This window comes from Tursiops truncatus, unplaced genomic scaffold (genome assembly GCF_011762595.2).
Source record: "Tursiops truncatus isolate mTurTru1 unplaced genomic scaffold, mTurTru1.mat.Y mat_scaffold_39_arrow_ctg1, whole genome shotgun sequence".
Taxonomy (NCBI): Eukaryota; Metazoa; Chordata; class Mammalia; order Artiodactyla; family Delphinidae; genus Tursiops; species Tursiops truncatus.
The window spans coordinates 627,464-643,768 of record NW_022983296.1 but is presented as its reverse complement, the minus strand read 5'-3'; the positions used below and the strand labels follow the sequence as shown (position 1 = coordinate 643,768).

General features: G+C 43.7%; 1 long non-coding RNA gene and 1 pseudogene across 1 annotated transcript; both read right to left on the bottom strand.

Moving 5' to 3' along the window:
- Positions 1 to 1,881: 1,881 nt before the first annotated feature.
- LOC117310804 (uncharacterized) lies at positions 1,882 to 16,305 on the bottom strand. Its single transcript, XR_012329561.1, has 3 exons — positions 14,520 to 16,305; positions 12,591 to 12,727; positions 1,882 to 4,787 (listed from the first exon to the last, which is right to left on the bottom strand). It is a non-coding gene; the product is annotated as an uncharacterized lncRNA (long non-coding RNA).
- Positions 6,425 to 12,453, bottom strand: LOC141275682 (NOP protein chaperone 1 pseudogene; annotated as a pseudogene).

Below are 16,305 nucleotides of genomic sequence, written 5' to 3'. Positions count from 1 at the left end.
CCAAATGGTCAGGTTTCTCCTTTTGGCTTGGATCTTCTAAGTACACCCATGAAATACTAATGCCAGTTATGTTCACCACCCTGTTAGGGAGACTGATGTGGAAATAATCTCCTTCCGTCATTCACACCCACTTGTTCCAGACTCCATTAATGCTGTGACTTCACAGAACACATGGGAGAGATTTTCACTAAAAACAATAAATACAGCCCTTAGCCTCAGTAAAGAAAAATTCCCTAATTACCATGTGAATGACTACAACAGCCTTAGGTGTGTGGTGAACACAGGTGATAGTAATGAGAGAAACAAGTTTGCAGACCCAGGGTGGGGCTGGGGGGGTGGGGGGTGGAGCAGATGTGAAAGGTGCTGGGGTGGAGGTGGATGCTGGACAATAAAGAGTAATGAGGAATTGTTTACTATTTCTAATTTTTTAAATATTAAGCTTTTTATAGACTACATTTGAACATTTTTAAGTCTATGAAAGAAGATAAATAAAATTTCCTTCCTTCACAATAACTCAATTATCCTATGTGTACTTTTCTTTTTAAAGAGTTTCCTATTTATTTATTTATTTTTGGCTGTGTTGGGTCTTTGTTACTGAGCACGGGCTTCCTCTACTTGCTGCGAGTGGGGGCTACTCTTCGTTGAGGGGCACGGATTCCTCATTGCCGTGTCTCCTCTTATTGCTGATCACGGGCTCCAGGCGCGCATGCTCAGTAGTTGTGGCTCACGGGCTTGGCCGTTCCGCGGCACGTGGGATCCTCCCAGACCAGAGATCAAACCCATGTTTCCTGCATTGGCAGGTGGACTCTCAACCACTGCGCCACCAGGGAGGTCCCTCCCTATGTGTTCTTCACCTTTGTTCAAACTTGAAAATTGAATGTAACATATGCAGATTATTATTTTCTTAATTGTAACTGTGTATTGAGGAGAAAGTGTATGATAGACAGAATGAAATGTAGGGCACTGGACAGGAAATGACACATTAGGGAGCTCGAAGCCCTCACTCTCCGCCAGTGACATCAATACAAAAAACAGGGTTTGTCAGCACAGGGGACCCAAGAAGTGGCAACAATGATCTCTTTTCTGCTCCCACCACTCTCAGACCTGGCAGGAGTACGGATTACCTGCCGATATGTGTGTGTGCGTGTGTGTTTCTTTTTTCTTCGTGCCACAGCTGGACTTGCTGATTGAGCCTGCGTGTTTTAAGAAAGGAATGGCCATGTTGCGCTAACAATACAGTGGACCCTCCGTCGCTCTTGTGTCTTTGGGAGTTGAGTGCACACAAAATTTGTATGATGGATCCAGGAGCGAACTTCCAGTTGTCCTCTTGGCTCATACCTGCTATGCCAGGGGAATATTCTTCCCTTGGGAAATCAGCTCAAAGGTTTTGGAGAGAAAGGCTGCACAGGTGTAGGTTGGGACCAGCAACACTTGGCATGGACGACTGGGCAAACCAAGTGAATTGCTAAGGGTTCCTGATATGAGGAAACAGGCTGAGGACATAGGAAGGCCAGGCCTGCAGAGTGAAAGTTCTTCTTGCCTGTAGGTAGCTCTGGGTGTGAGGAGAGACATTGAGGGGTTGAGATGCCAGCTGCCTGTCCCTGGACTGCAGAAGGAGGGGGCAGAAAAGCAGGAAGTGTGGCTCATGTTTGTTTCTGACACACTCATCGTTCTGGTTCTTGACTCCAGGCTGTAAGGAGGAATTTACTCTTGTTTTGCAAAGTTGCTTTACCTATTCCAATCCTCTACTTTTCCATTTACTCTTTTCAAAAGATATATATAAACTCGCTATTTTCATTAAACAGCTTGTCATCAACATTTTTTCCAAGTCAATAGCTATACATCTAGCTCATTAAAAAAATATATCAATAAACCAAACCACAAAGTGATAATACTGTATTGTCTGAATGTACTTGAAATTTACTTACCTGGTCCCTCTCAATGGCTGTTTTCTAAATGTTCTGTTCTTAAGTAATACTGAGATCAATATTCTTAGTACACACGTATTTGCACAAATATTCCCACCTACCCACTTCTTGTCATTTGACTTTTCTTGTGGAATATGTAAAGATCAATTAGGTGGTCAAGTTATCAATCGTTTCCTCTATGGCTTCTGGGCTCTGGTTTTTATGTTTTAGTAACATCTCCACTCTGCAATTACAGAATAAAATGTCGTCCGTGTTTTCTATTGGTACGTTCATGGTTTCAGCTTACAGTTCACGCAGTCCATCCCCCTGCAGAATTTTCCTTGTTTACAGCGGCCGGCGGCCCAGGAATAGCGTGAAGAGCGCGTCTCCTTCGCGGCAGCCTCCCGGCACCATCCTCCCAGCTCCTCGTCTCCCGTCTGCTGCCGGGGTCGCGCCGTGTCGTGCCGAGCCGGGCGCTAGCTCCGAGGCGGACTCCCCGAGACGAGCTCGGGCGTTTGGGCGGCCGGCACTGCACCCTCGCCGTTCGGCGATCGGGATCCGGCCCGGGGACGTTCGAGCCGGTGGTCGGGCGCCACCTGGCGGCCGCTTTTATATCGTCCCTTGTCTCCGGAGCTTCGGCGATCTTCGCGAGGGCTGACATTCGGACGCCGGGCGCGAGGCAGCGTTCCGGGACGCCGGCTATCCGTGTGGCGATTGTCCCGGTGGCCGCGGGGCATGGGCTCCTCCTGCGGTCGCTGGAAATTGGGTGTGTAGGTTTACGAGGCTGTGATCGTTGCCGCGCTCCTTAGTGAGTTGTGAGGGTTGCCTGGCTTGGTCGACCAGCAACCGCCCGTGCCCCACCAGCCACGGGAACTGAGCGGACTCGACCCTACCTGGGCCGCCCGCCGCGTTGTGTAGGGAGATGTTCTTGCGAGCCCTCCGGAGCGCTTGAGGCTTGATGGTCCGTCCTTCTGAGTCACTTTAGGTACGTTCATTTTCTACCACTTCGGTCCACCAGCGTCCCACTCCGGACGTGGGGAACGCACCAGGCACGTGCGTTGAGGCCGTTGGAGGGCCCGATGTGCTTGTTGACTGGCGCGCTTGGGTCCCTGTCTCCGGGGCATGGGCGCTTGCTGCTCTCGCGGGATTTGGACGGGCAGACATGTGTAGTGTGAGGCCGGCGCTGCGCTCCCTAGAAGTCGTTGAGTGGTGGGTCTGCTCGGTTCGACCACCACTCCCTTGTGTCCCTTGCGCGTGAAACGCCCACTTTGAAGCACGTCGTCAAGAGAGGGTATCCATCCCCGGAGTCGTCCGTGTGGCCCGGTGGTCGTACTTCCGCTTTACAAGTGTCGCCTGGGAGTGGTTCAAAGTCTCCTACGGACGTGGACGCCGACAAGTTTCCGCCGGCCTTTTCTCTTGATCCCGTTTGCCCTTATTCCCAAATATGTTTTTCTCCGCAGTGGGTAGGGCCCGAATGGCATAACGAGGAGGCACTGGAAGTGGGACCACGGCCTTCACGTCCTCCACGTTCTCCTTCCCACGGGACCGCCACGCCCCGTCCAATAGGACGCCCGGTGTTGCTTCTTGGCCGCCTTGGGAAAACGGTGCGTCCCGGTCCTGTCGCCGTGGTGGAGCTCCTCCCCTGCGTCTACTTTCTCCGAAATCCGCGAGAAGCGGTCATGGGGCTGCGCAGACGGTATTCCCCTGCAGGCCGAGCTGCGTCTACGGGGGAGTGACCGGCGTCCCACTTCTGTTGGCCACGTCGGCGAAGCGCTTGAATGGACCAGGTCCTCTCACCACAGGTGAGAGCAAGGAAAGTCGCGGGCGAGAGGTAGGGCGCCCCAGGCGCAGCCACGGTTCCGCCTGTGGCTTGGTGGTCGGAGAAGCCTAACAAATGGGAAATGGGGAGCTGCCTGGGGCGTCTGGTGATGGTCGTGTGGAGGCATGAGGCGATGCGCAGTCCTGGGTGGGCGCGGTTGTCAGAAGCTCCTCGTGAGAATCTCGTACTGGAATAGCCTCTGAACGCGCGTGTGGATGAGGAGACAACCCGGAGAGAGAAATGGGACCTATGGTGGGCCAGAGGGGATGAGTTCGGAGGAGTGGAGGCGCACCTTCTCTTCCGTGCCATCCAGATCTATACCGGTGGTTTTTCCTCCATTTGGTTGTTACCTGGCGTCCGCTGCTGCAAGGAAGACTAGACCATACAGCGTTGTCCTGGCAAGAAACAATTCAGTGACGAGAATTTGTTTGGAGATCCATTCGTGTAGACACTGGTGAAGTGAGAAATTCTGAGATCTACAGAACTGAAAATTACTATTGTCGTTACTCAACTGTATTGTAATTACCATGGTTTGTAATTAGTGATAAAACTGAGTAAAGTTGAGTCACACAGTAGCTGATTAATTGGAGATGATCAAAGAGGGGTTTTCAGTATTTCTAAATGCTGCTAAATGGGCAGAGGTCAAGGTGGAGACAGCAGGTATGTGCCAGGTAAGGCTGTGACGTGTGTGAGAATAAAGAGAGGTGCTGAGCAGATTATGGAGGGTTTCTGAATGGTACAAGAGGCTGGAAAGCATTCTTAAAGATATGTGGGGGGGTTGCAGTTTACAGAAAGAGAAAGGCTCATTGCTAGTCTCCACAGAAGGATTCAGCAGCAGAGTATCTTATCAAATGCTGTTAAAAACACTCCAGGGGGCTTCCCTGGTGGCGCAGTGGTTGAGAGTCCGCCTGCCGATGCAGGGGATGCGGGTTCGTGCCCTGGTCTGGGAAGATCCCACATGCTGCGGAGCGGCTGGGCCCGGGAGCCATGGCCGCTGAGCCTGCGCGTCCGGAGCCTGTGCTCTGCAACGGGAGAGGCCACAACAGTGAGAGGCCTGCATACTGCAAAAAAAAAAAAAAAAAAAAACAGGTTATAAATCCTTTAGAAACATACCCTACACATTTGCTAGCAGCAGAATTATGCATTGCTGCATTGTTTAATATAAACAGATTATTGAATATCAGCGTTCATCTCAACATGGATTGGCGAAGTGCATTATAGTACATCATCCATTCAGTGCACTGTCGTGCAGGAAAAGATGTCTTGATAGAGGATAATTTGCAAAGTACTGTCAAATGAATAAAAGCAAGCTATAACAGCACTGTGCCTAGTGTTCTATTTGTGTTTTTAATTAGGGTGCCTAGGAGAAATGTATATTCATATTTGCCTGTATGCACATAAAGACACTCTGGAAGTTTGCCGTGGGAAACCAGATACATGGCTACCTGTGGAGGGCAGGGACTCCTGGGCAAAGAGGGGGAGGCGGTGCGGGGCACAATGTAATGCAATTTTCAGGACCTTCAACCATGTACGTGGATTACAACCTCTCTAGAAATCCAAGAAATTGAATTTTTTAAACCTCCAAGGATTAAAATGCATTTACTATTTCTACCGAGTACATGTCAAGTTTGTTTTACTATGGAGCTATGCCTTCTCTAAAATGTCTACTCAAGGCTTCCATGGTGATTTTGACTATTTTCCCTTACTTTGGTAGCAGACAAAGAAAACCAGGGGAATCAATGGATGTGTAGTTCATCAGCCCCTGCAGTGGCTCCCCTGCATTTTTCTTTCAAATAGTTTATACACTTTGTTTTTTGGTGCTATTTTCATAAGTTTTATTTGCAAGAAAGAGGATAGAGGAGAAATAAAGCTGTATTAGGGTTTTGCTAGGGTTGCCAGAAAAAGTGCAGACTGGGAGGCTTAATTAATTTTCTCACAGCTCTGGAGGCTTTGAGTTCAAGATCAAGGTGTCTACAGGTTCAGTTTCTTCTGAGGCCTCTCTCCCTTGCTCGCAGGTGGCTGCATTCTTACTGCATCCTCAGATGGACTTAACTCTGAGCTGAGTGTGCATGGCTGTGTCCTAATCTTATAGGGGCACAGCTCTGGATTAGGGCTCACCCATATGACCCATTTTAACTTCATCTCTCCTAAGGCCTTATTCCCAAATACAGTCACATTCTGAGGTACAAGGGTCTGGACTTCAATATGTGAACTTATAGGGTTTCAGTTCAGACCTGAAGGGAAGCCGCTCCCTGTTGATTGAAGCAGAAATCTCAGAGGAGAGAGGAGTCTTCCCACATGGCCTAGAACTTCTTGACACAGCCAAGTCATGACCCATAAGCCTGATTCCGTGGTTTTGCATGTCTCTGTGACAGAGTGGAGGTCAGGGAATGACTAAGGAATTATGTCCTCAGTACATTGTCACTAAATATTTCTGCCTTTTGGAGGCCAGGTGTTCACAAAAGTGAAGAAGTTATGTTTTGCTCAGCAAGTTCTCGGCCTTGGAAGGTACACAACGCACTGAGGAGTCAACCTAAGTGTCTCCCATATCCTGATCAGGCCACGGACACAGGAACAGGAGACAGCCATTAGAGGCCACAGCCTTGCTGGGAAGCAAGGGCATCACCAGTTTAGCTCAATCAGATCTGTGTTCTAGGTGCTGAGCTTGAGGAGGACGTCAGTCCTGGGACACTGTGGACATGATGCAGAAAAATTACCTTAAACCCTGAGTCATATTTAAATAGAAAAACTGTGAGATATTAATTCTTATTGCCTCCACTGAGCTATAAACTTGGTGAAGGTGGTTATGTTATACGTTTCACCTCTTAGTCTCCTGAAAATTCCACATGCTGGATCCCTTGAGACTCTCAAAAAATATTTGTTACTTTAGTGAGTGGTGTGGGAGAGAGCCACCTGATTTTTCTTGAAGACTCTTGTCCTATGATAATTTACAAAATCCAGAACACTTGGGAGATATGTTCTCCCTTAAGTATCTGATGGATACTGTGGACTCTCCACCTAGTAATGCACATGCACAGACACAAACACATTGCTGCAGTCGGCCTCAAGTGTTCTATTTCCCTCTTTTCAAGCTCATAGACCAACCCTTTAGCATTCTATGTGTATGGGTTTATACTCCTTTTGTGTGTGTGGCTGTGTGTGTGTGCATCAAGAAAGAAAAAGTTAATGGATTTGAAGGGAGAGAACACATCATGTAGCTCCTGCCCTCTCTCAAGCCAATCCGACAGCAGATAAACTTAGGACATAGGCATTCTCCACGGGGACCATCTCTTTTCCCCAGGTCTTTATTTTTCTTTATTTTTAACTTTATTGGAGTATAATTGCTTTACACTGGTGTGTTAATTTCTGCTTTATAACAAAGTGAATCAGCTCTATAGCCTGGTCCTTATTGATTAGCACCATTCTCATTGGAGGAAGAATGGAACTCGGGAGGGGGACCAAGTCCCTCTGACTTCCCTGGCTGAGGGTGGGAGGGGTGCCCCAGCCCCTACCCCTGCCCCCTGCCTCTGGTTACTCCCTGAAATGTAGGGGCCACAGGCTCAGCTGCAGAAGCAGAAAAGCCACTCCTCTTCTCTGTGCTTAGTGTTCTCATGCAATATCTCTTCCAATATTTTCACTTTCAGCATATGAGTGTCCTTACTTCGAAGTGAGTCTCTTGTAGACAACATATAGTTGGACCCTTTTTATGTCTATCTTGTCCATTTTTGTTTTTTTAATGTTATTAAATACTCACCTATATTTTAGTATGAAACAATTTTATTTCTTTATATTTAAATCTATAAGACCTACATAATTTATCTTAGTATCCAAATTGGTTTAAAAACAGCCACCCCTGACTCTGTATATTAAATAATTCAACAATTTTACACTTAACTTAAAACGACATCCCTATCACATATTAAATTTTTTTTTTCCTTTTCCTCCTATGTCATAAGAATGTCCACAGGAACTGAATTTAGTTGACTTCTTTAACTGTATAGAATACCTAGTCGTATTATATGAGAAGGCCATGGCAGGAGAGAAATATAATTCTACACACTAGTATGTATTCTAGACTGAATAGTCTCTTTCACTGACCATCAGACTATTTCTACTTGGCTTTGTATTTCCAGTGAAGTTACACTTTCATATCCGCATGGATAGCATGGCTTAAAATGCCCTGTACATCCTCAATATACCGGTAAATACATTTATCGACATCATTCGGTGCCTACTGTGTACCATGCACCAAGCTAAGGAGTGAACCAGACAAATACAACTCTTCCCACAATGGGGCATGAATATTATCTGGTAGAAGACAATCCTTAAATATTCACACCAATAATCCATCACAGCTGTGTTTGGTGCTACAAAGTATACCCTTTGCAGCTGAGAAGTCTCGTTTCCAGATCTGTTCACTTCTGCATACTTTGAGTGCACAGCCGATTTCCAATTCCCAATGAAAAATACCAGAAGGAACTTGGAGAATTATCTTCAGAGTATTTACAAGATGTTATAAGCTAATGAGAGGAGTAGGAAAAAATAATTAAAACAAACCCCTAAAATATTAGGCAACAAAGTCTCATCAGCTCAATGCACTTGGAGACAGTCCTTTAAATTCTCAGGTCTATATCCTGAGCAAAGCCAGGCCCATGACAGGTGAGGTCCCAAACAAGTTAAATAAGATCAAGAATGTGGCAGAAAGGCAACTCCAATGCAGGATCATTTTGCCTTTTGAAAGGGAAAACCTGTTACTACCTCTTTATGTACTGTGACCTATTTTCCTGGGGTGTCCCTATTCTCTACAATTAATAGGTTTCAAAACTGTGGGCAACTGGAAGGGATAATTTTAATAACTGAAACAAAAAATTCCTTTATGAGAAAAAGAAAAAAGAAAACCAAAAAAACCACAAAATTTTCCAACAAGCAAATTTTACATGCATTGAGAGGCTACAGAGTCACTGACAGTGATTAAACCACAGAGCACCAGTTTTCCAGCTCAAACTGGAAAGGATTTGGTTTCTTTTAATTAAAGTAGATATGTCTGAGGGCATCTAAATATAAGTAATTCTTTTCTTTGTAAAAAATTTCTCCCTCGGGGTGGGATAGGGAGGGTGGAAGGGACACGCAAGAGGGAGGGGACATGGGCACACATGTGTACATATAGCTGATTCACTCTGTTACAGACCAGAAACCAACACAACATTGTGAAGAAAATATACTCCAATAAAGATGTTAAAAAAAAAAGTTCTCCCTCAATGAACCCATTTTGATGGTAATAAATAAATATGACTTCATAATAACCTAAAAAAAACCCCAACTTCAGTTTTTGTTTCTTTTGTTTTTTCAGTACGCGGGCCTCTCACTGCTGTGGCCTCTCCCGTTGCGGATCACAGGCTCCGGGTGCGCAGGCTCAGTGGCCATGGCTCACGGGCCCAGCCGCTCCGTGCATATGGGATCCTCCTGGACCGGAGCATGAACCTGTGTCCCCTGCATTGGCAGGCGGACTCTCAACCACTGCACCACCAGGGAAGCCCCAAGAGGCCAATTTAAAACAAAAACAAATGGGTAACTTGTATTTTTACTTTAAAATAAGTTTGAGATTTCTGAAGTCTGTGCTGATGAAAGAGGATGCCAACAAATTCACTCATCACCATACATAAAGTTAAGCTTTCTAAACTAAATCTCTTTAGCATGAGATCAAAAACAGTCTGCTCTTAGAAGATTCCCCAAATGCTATCTCTTCCAATTCTTTAAAAGCTAGCTTCTGTTTCTTCAAGAAGCAAAATACATTCATTTTTTCAAACACCATAGGTATCTGAAATGCAAAATAACCAGCAAGCCACATTCTTTTCCACAGAATTAGCGGGAACTATCACCTGTTTCTCAGATTGTTTATGTCCCTGTTTTCTTTTTTTTCACTGGCAGGACGGTCCAGAACCTCTATTTTGCCTTTTCCATCTTCTGAATGAGGAAGCTTAATTGTATCAATGGTGACTTCACCTTCAGAAGAGGTGCTATCATCTTCATCCTCAAATTCTGAACTGTCCTCTGAACTGTCTTGTGAATTCTCTTGTGAACTGTCATCTTCTTTGAATCAGACTGATTCATCTCAAACAAGGTCATATCCATTTGCATAACTTTTCCGAGAGTGTCAATATTTTCAATATTGAAATGACCAGGTGGTGCAGCTGCCATTTCTTTCCTTAGCTTTTCGTTTGCCTGAGCCATCTGTGGGAGAAAGCTCTGTACTTGTTCCAATAGGGGACTCCTCTCTATCCTGTTTGAAGAGTGGAATTCTTTCTGGAATTACGCTTGGAGTTGATGAGCAACCTGTGCCATATACCTCCGCGGCCGCCGCTGCCCTCCATCAGCAGCTCTCTGGACACCAAGACCCTGGAGCTGACCCGGGAAAATGACGAACAGCTCACATCGGGCTGGGATTTGCCATGGGCCTCCCTGCTGCTCGCCCGTCTTCAGAGCAGCCCCTCCAGGCCCAGATGCCGGAAAAAGGCTGGGGACATCTTTGTTTTTTAACTGATGAGTTTAAGCCATATATATATATATATATATATATATATATATATATATATATATATATATATATATATATATAAATTACTGATATGGAATGACATTTAATTGCCAATTTGTTTTCTGTAATGTCATATAGCTTTTCTGTCCCACATTTTCTCACATACTGACATCCTTTGTTCTTACTTTTTGTACTCATTTTCAAAATTAATTTCTTTGGCTGTGCCAGGTCTTAGTTGTGGCATGGGGGACCTTTGATCTTCTTTGCAGCATGCGAACTCTTAGTTGTGGCATGTGGGATCTAGTTCCCTGACCAGGGATTGAGCCCAGGCCCTCTGCATTGAGAGCGTGGAGTCTGCGCCACTGGACCACCAGGGAAGTCCACTGACTTGACTTACTTTTAATTTCCTTCTGTGTATATTCTATAGATAATCAATTTGTGGATACCATGGAGGTTACATATAAAATCCTATCAAACTAGCTTAAACTGATATCAACATAATTTTAATCACACGCATAATCTCTATTACATCTCCAATTACATTACACATTAATTACGTTATTAATGTCACAAATCACATATTTACACATTAATTACATGTTAGTAATGTCACAAGTCACATATGTATACATTGTTTTCTGTTTATGTAGATGTATGAATTAGTTATTTGGGGATGCTATAACAAAATGCCACAGCTTGGGTAGCTTATAAACAGAAGTTTATTTCTCATGGTTCTGGAGGCTGAAGTGTGAGATCAAGGTGGTTAGGTAAAGGTCTTTTCTGAGTCATGGACTTTTCATTATATCATCACCTGGAGGAAGGGGCTAGAGAGCTCTCTGGGGTCTCTTTTAAAAGCACACAAGAGACTTCCCTGGTAGGCCAGTGGTTAAGAATCTGTCTTCCAATGCAGGGGACATGAGTTCAATCTTTGGTCAGACAACTAAGATCACACACGCCAAAGGGCAACTAAGCCCATGCACCACAACTATTGAGCCTGTATGCTGGCTCTACAGCCTGTCTGCCACAACTACAGAGCATGTGTGCTGCAACTACCAAGCCCCCATATCACAGCTAGATATGAAGCCTGTGCGTCACAACAAAGATCCCACGTGCTGCAACTAAGAGCGAATGTAGCCAAATAAGTAAATAAATACATATTTTAAAATAAATAAAAGCACACACATTATATTCATGGAGGCTCTGTCCTCATAACCTAAGCACCCCCCAAAGGCCCTACATCCTAATACCAACACATTTGGAGGTTGTATTTTTAACATATGAATTTTGGGTGAAACAATCATGCAATAGCAATAAATTTATAATTATTTTAATATTTTGGTTTAAAAAATATCCTAGAATAATAAAAAGTATAGTTACAAGTCAAAATTATAGTGTTTTCTCTATTTGTCCATTTATTTATCTTTATCAGAGACATATATATTTTCATATGGCCTCAAGTTACTGGTGTCCTTTCATTTGAACTTGAAGTACTCCCTTTAGCATTTCTTGAAGGATAGATATTATGGTACTGAACTCCTTCAGCTTTTGTCTGAGACTGTCTCTCATTTTCCTCATTTTTGAAGAATAATATTGTAAGATATAGAATTGTTGGCAGGTAGTTTCTGCCATACTTTAAGCTTATCATTTCACTCTCTTCTGGCCTGCAAAATTTCTGATGAGAAAGCAACTGATAATCTTACTGACAATCACAATTAAGTGGATCATAATAATTGTCACATATAACTTTGTTTATATATATTTCTTAATGCTAACCTATTTACAAAAGTACTTATTGTTACAAACTTTTGTATTTATCATTCTAAGATTACTTAACAAATCTATATTTTTATTCTACTTATTTATAAAATAAGAGGTTATTAGCCAAAATTATGAATTCATAGCTGAAATGTGTGGTAAAACATTCCTGATAAGCGTTTTTCCATGTCTGAGAATTTTGTTATGAACTCCAGCTTTTCAGTTTGATTTTAGCATTGATAGATCCAGCGTGAGGATTCAATGTTGACTAAGGAATTAAAAATCCCTCAGGGCTCTCCTTCATTCATTATAGTAAAATTGTTTTCTATGCTGTGAAAACTCATGTGTATGTAAGTCTATTCAATGATATTCTCCAGTTAAAATGATCTCCATGTCAGTTACATACACATAGTATGTAAATCTTCTGCAATGGACATCCCCCCTTTGTAGCATTTCTACTAGCTATCATCAAAATTCAGTCTAATTTAGTCCATAAAGTGAACACTTTATGCTGGTCTGGTGTTTACACTGCACTGTAACTGAGTTCTATGAGTCTGCTGAATTCCTAACTTACCTCATTCCCAGGTTTCACATGTGGATGACCAGGGTTCACACCTGAAGAAATTTACTATTTTCTTACAGCTACATTGTTCCACCAGGAAAATAACTTGCCTGGATATCATTTCTTGCTTTTAATGGTCACAGTTTTTGCTTGAAATAAGACAAAAATAATAATTAAATTAAATAAATAAATAAGAAACGACACATGTGACATTTGGGGATTAAATTGTTGAAAAGTACATTACATGGGGAAAGAACATGAATTTGAGGAATACACTAGTGAATAGAAACATGGTTTAGAAAAATGTTAATAAGATGTTCAGTGTTTAGGTAAAAGAAAAGTAAAATAAATTCAGACGCTACAGGGAATATGAGAGGAAACATTATTAAAGAGACCGTGGCAAAGACAAAAACATGAAATTTTAACTCCCACGTGGACAGGAATTTTGCTTCTCTGAGGTGAAAAGTACAGGGGGAAACGTGAAGAGAAATTGATGTGTGATGCATAATGACAGAATCTGAATAATTTGACTCAATGGCTTCACATACATTTCTAAAAATATCCTTTAGTCGAGCCACCTCCAGTTGACATTCCAAGTGTTCTGCTCCCTCCCCACACAGAGCACATGTGTCTGGAGCTGACTTGGACCCCAGCCTGGGGAAACCCTCCTCTTCCCTCCACACCTACTCTTCTTGCTCCAACTGGGAAATTACATCTTGTTTGCAGAGCGGATGCCCTGGTACGTGTGGGAAATGCTAGATGGATTTAAAGTTCTGTGCTGAGAACAGTGCATGCAATGCAAGCGCAGGACAACATGCCAAGGCTCAAGTGTGGGGGCATCAATGGCAGCCCAGGTTCGAGCACCCTGAAGGGGGGAAACACTGAAGGTTGTCACCTGACACTTCACTCAAAGACAGTAAAAGTCTCTGGTTGCTGCTGTTCTTGCCCAAGAAGAAAGACAGGCTGCAGGCTGCTTACACGTCTCAGCCAGGAAGGAAGCAACGTTTTCATAATGTGGTTAACACTCTTTTCTAACAGAATCCAATAAACATAAGACCCATGAGATTATTACTTGGAGTTCATGTAGAAAGGGGGATACAAGGTGTTATGTGTTTTTTGCTGTGTTCAAACCTCATGGTAGTCCCCCGAGCAGAAGAATTACTTAGCAACATAAAGTCACTTGTCTGTTAGATAAAATAGCCCATATCTGTGTCCAGCATTATTCTGCGTGTTGGTGGCAGACTAGTAAGGAATACATGCGATTGTGGTAATGGAGACTGTATCTCCATGAAGGGGCACATGTGCTGTGATTAGTAAAGGAACACATTCGTTCCAGGTTGCTCTAAGTGCTACGGAAGCATGAGTCAGGGACAAGAGTGCAGCAGCATATGTGGAAGCTGCAGAGCCTATCTCAATAAGACATGCATAAGGAAGTAAATGAATATTGAGAGACGCACTCAAAAGATGAGACAACGGGCGTCCTCCAGCATCACATCTGTGTACATCTTTCTCTGCAATATGTCCAGCAGTTCCTACTCTTTATGAATGAGTTCTACAAACACGTTCTCAAAGGTCAGTGATCTCTAAAGCCCCGTCAATGGCTTCTCTGGGCTGATATGGCATGTGCCTTTCATACATATTCAGAAATATATATATTGTGAAAAAATGTTACTAAAGGAAGCATATGAGGTGTTGTGTAAAATAACCTATCAATTTCCCAAGAAAGTGGTAATTCAACTTCCAGATAGGTTATTATAAAAATTTTACATGCAAATTCATAAGTAATATTCTCCTCCCAATTCCAGGTAAGTCTGTAGGTGCATCAAAAGGCAATCAATAGCCCTGATCTGTCACTTTTTCAATTGACAGGCAGTGGGGATAGAGATAGAGCTGAAGCTCCATGTAAATTTTACGTGTTTTTTTCACGTATTGAACGTGTACCTGGAGTCCTGCTTTTCTTTCCCGGGTTAGAGCTGCAGACACCAGTCGTCAGAACTCATGAGATTTGCTGGCTCCATGTGTCAGGAAAGCCCAGGATCAACATTTCTCTTCTACATAGTGCTCTCCTCTGGGCTTGGAATATGAGACTTAAGTCAGCCCACGCCCTCCCATGGATTTCTTTTACCTGCTGCTGTTTAGTTTTGCTCTATTTATACCTTCACTATGCAAACCTACAACTGTGGCTCCAAAGCATGTGCTAAACTCGGACTCTGATTTCAAAATACTCCAAGAAACTTGTCATTCAATAAGGGAAGTCTGTAATCCCTCAGTCCTTAAGTTTATTAGTATTATGATTGGTAGTAGTACAATTAATTTCTTTATGATAGTAATCACTATCGATATTATTATTTATCACTATTGTTGTTATTGCATTTCTTATTAAGTTTCTCTGCTCATGAATGTATCCAATTTACTGAAGAGTATTGTGGAGGGTTTTCAACAGACTTACATACACATGATGCTTCCTGGTTCCTGCTGTACTTATGGGTACTTGTGGGTCAGAGAGCCTCCTGAGATACTCAGACTTACCCAGTGGAGGAAGAGACAGCTGTTACTGGTAAGTGAGCCCCAGGGAGGACACTCTTGACTTTCTTGAGCCTCTAGAACAATGTTTAAGTCCTCTTAAGTGACCAGAAAGTGGTGCCAGTGCAAGAGCCCTGGAAGACACCCTTGTCCCGCCAGACTCAGCACAGGATTTTCCACCTCAACTCTGTGCCAGGAACTAATATCATGTCTCCTGGGAAGGCTGGAGAAGGTGTCGCTCCTGGAGTCCAGTCCTCTGAATTAGTAAAGTCAGACCAGGAGCTGACATTGTGATAAGTGAGAAGTAAGGGGAGTATCCTTGGCATGCCTGAACCTGGGGACATGTTCTAAATTCACTCAGGTGTCCAGGAAAAGCTGGTGCAGCACTGGCAGATACAGAGATGGTGACTTGCCTGCTCAAGTAACCATTTCTTTTTCTAAGTCCCCCAGGGAGCCCCTGCACTCTTTGTGCCAACATATCATCCTCCCTGCTGACCCAGGATCACCTGCTTGTTTTCTCCTCTCAGAACAAATTTCTTTGTGCAAACCTAGCATTCTGACTCTACAATATCCCAGAGGACATCTGATATAGGTACCCTGAAATTTACTTAGAGGAGTCTGTACGCAAATCTGCAATCTTTCTATGTTTATTTTTCTCTTTAACAGTAGTAATGGTAATATCATCATAATTCTCACTATTATTGTTTTTAGTCCATTTTATTACCTTTATTAATATGCATTATCTTTGTGGTTGTTTCTACATAACATTGAGTAGACCTGCTCTATGCTAAAGATTGTCTGATTTACTGCAGATCATTATGGAGGGTTTCCCAACATACAAAATACATACACCTAGCTACTCCTGAGCTCCCAAGCACTTAGCTGGGTGCCCTCGACTCAAGGTCTCTATGAAGCTGGGGCTGAGGTCTCAGCTGTCGCTCCACAGGGGAGGATTTGTTCCCAGACTCACTGAGATGGGTACTGGCAGGATGCAGTCTGAGCTGAGAGCCTAGTGCCTCTGCCTGGAGGCCTGGGACTTCCCTGTGTTCTCTCCTATGTGGGCCTCTCCATATGGCACCTAGTAACACCCATGCAGGCTTCCCCAGGTCCAGGGATAAAAGAGAGAGACAGACAGAAACAGAGAGAGAACACAGGATGCAGCAAGTGAGATGTAAGTGACAGAGGTTCTGTCAATGAATCTTTA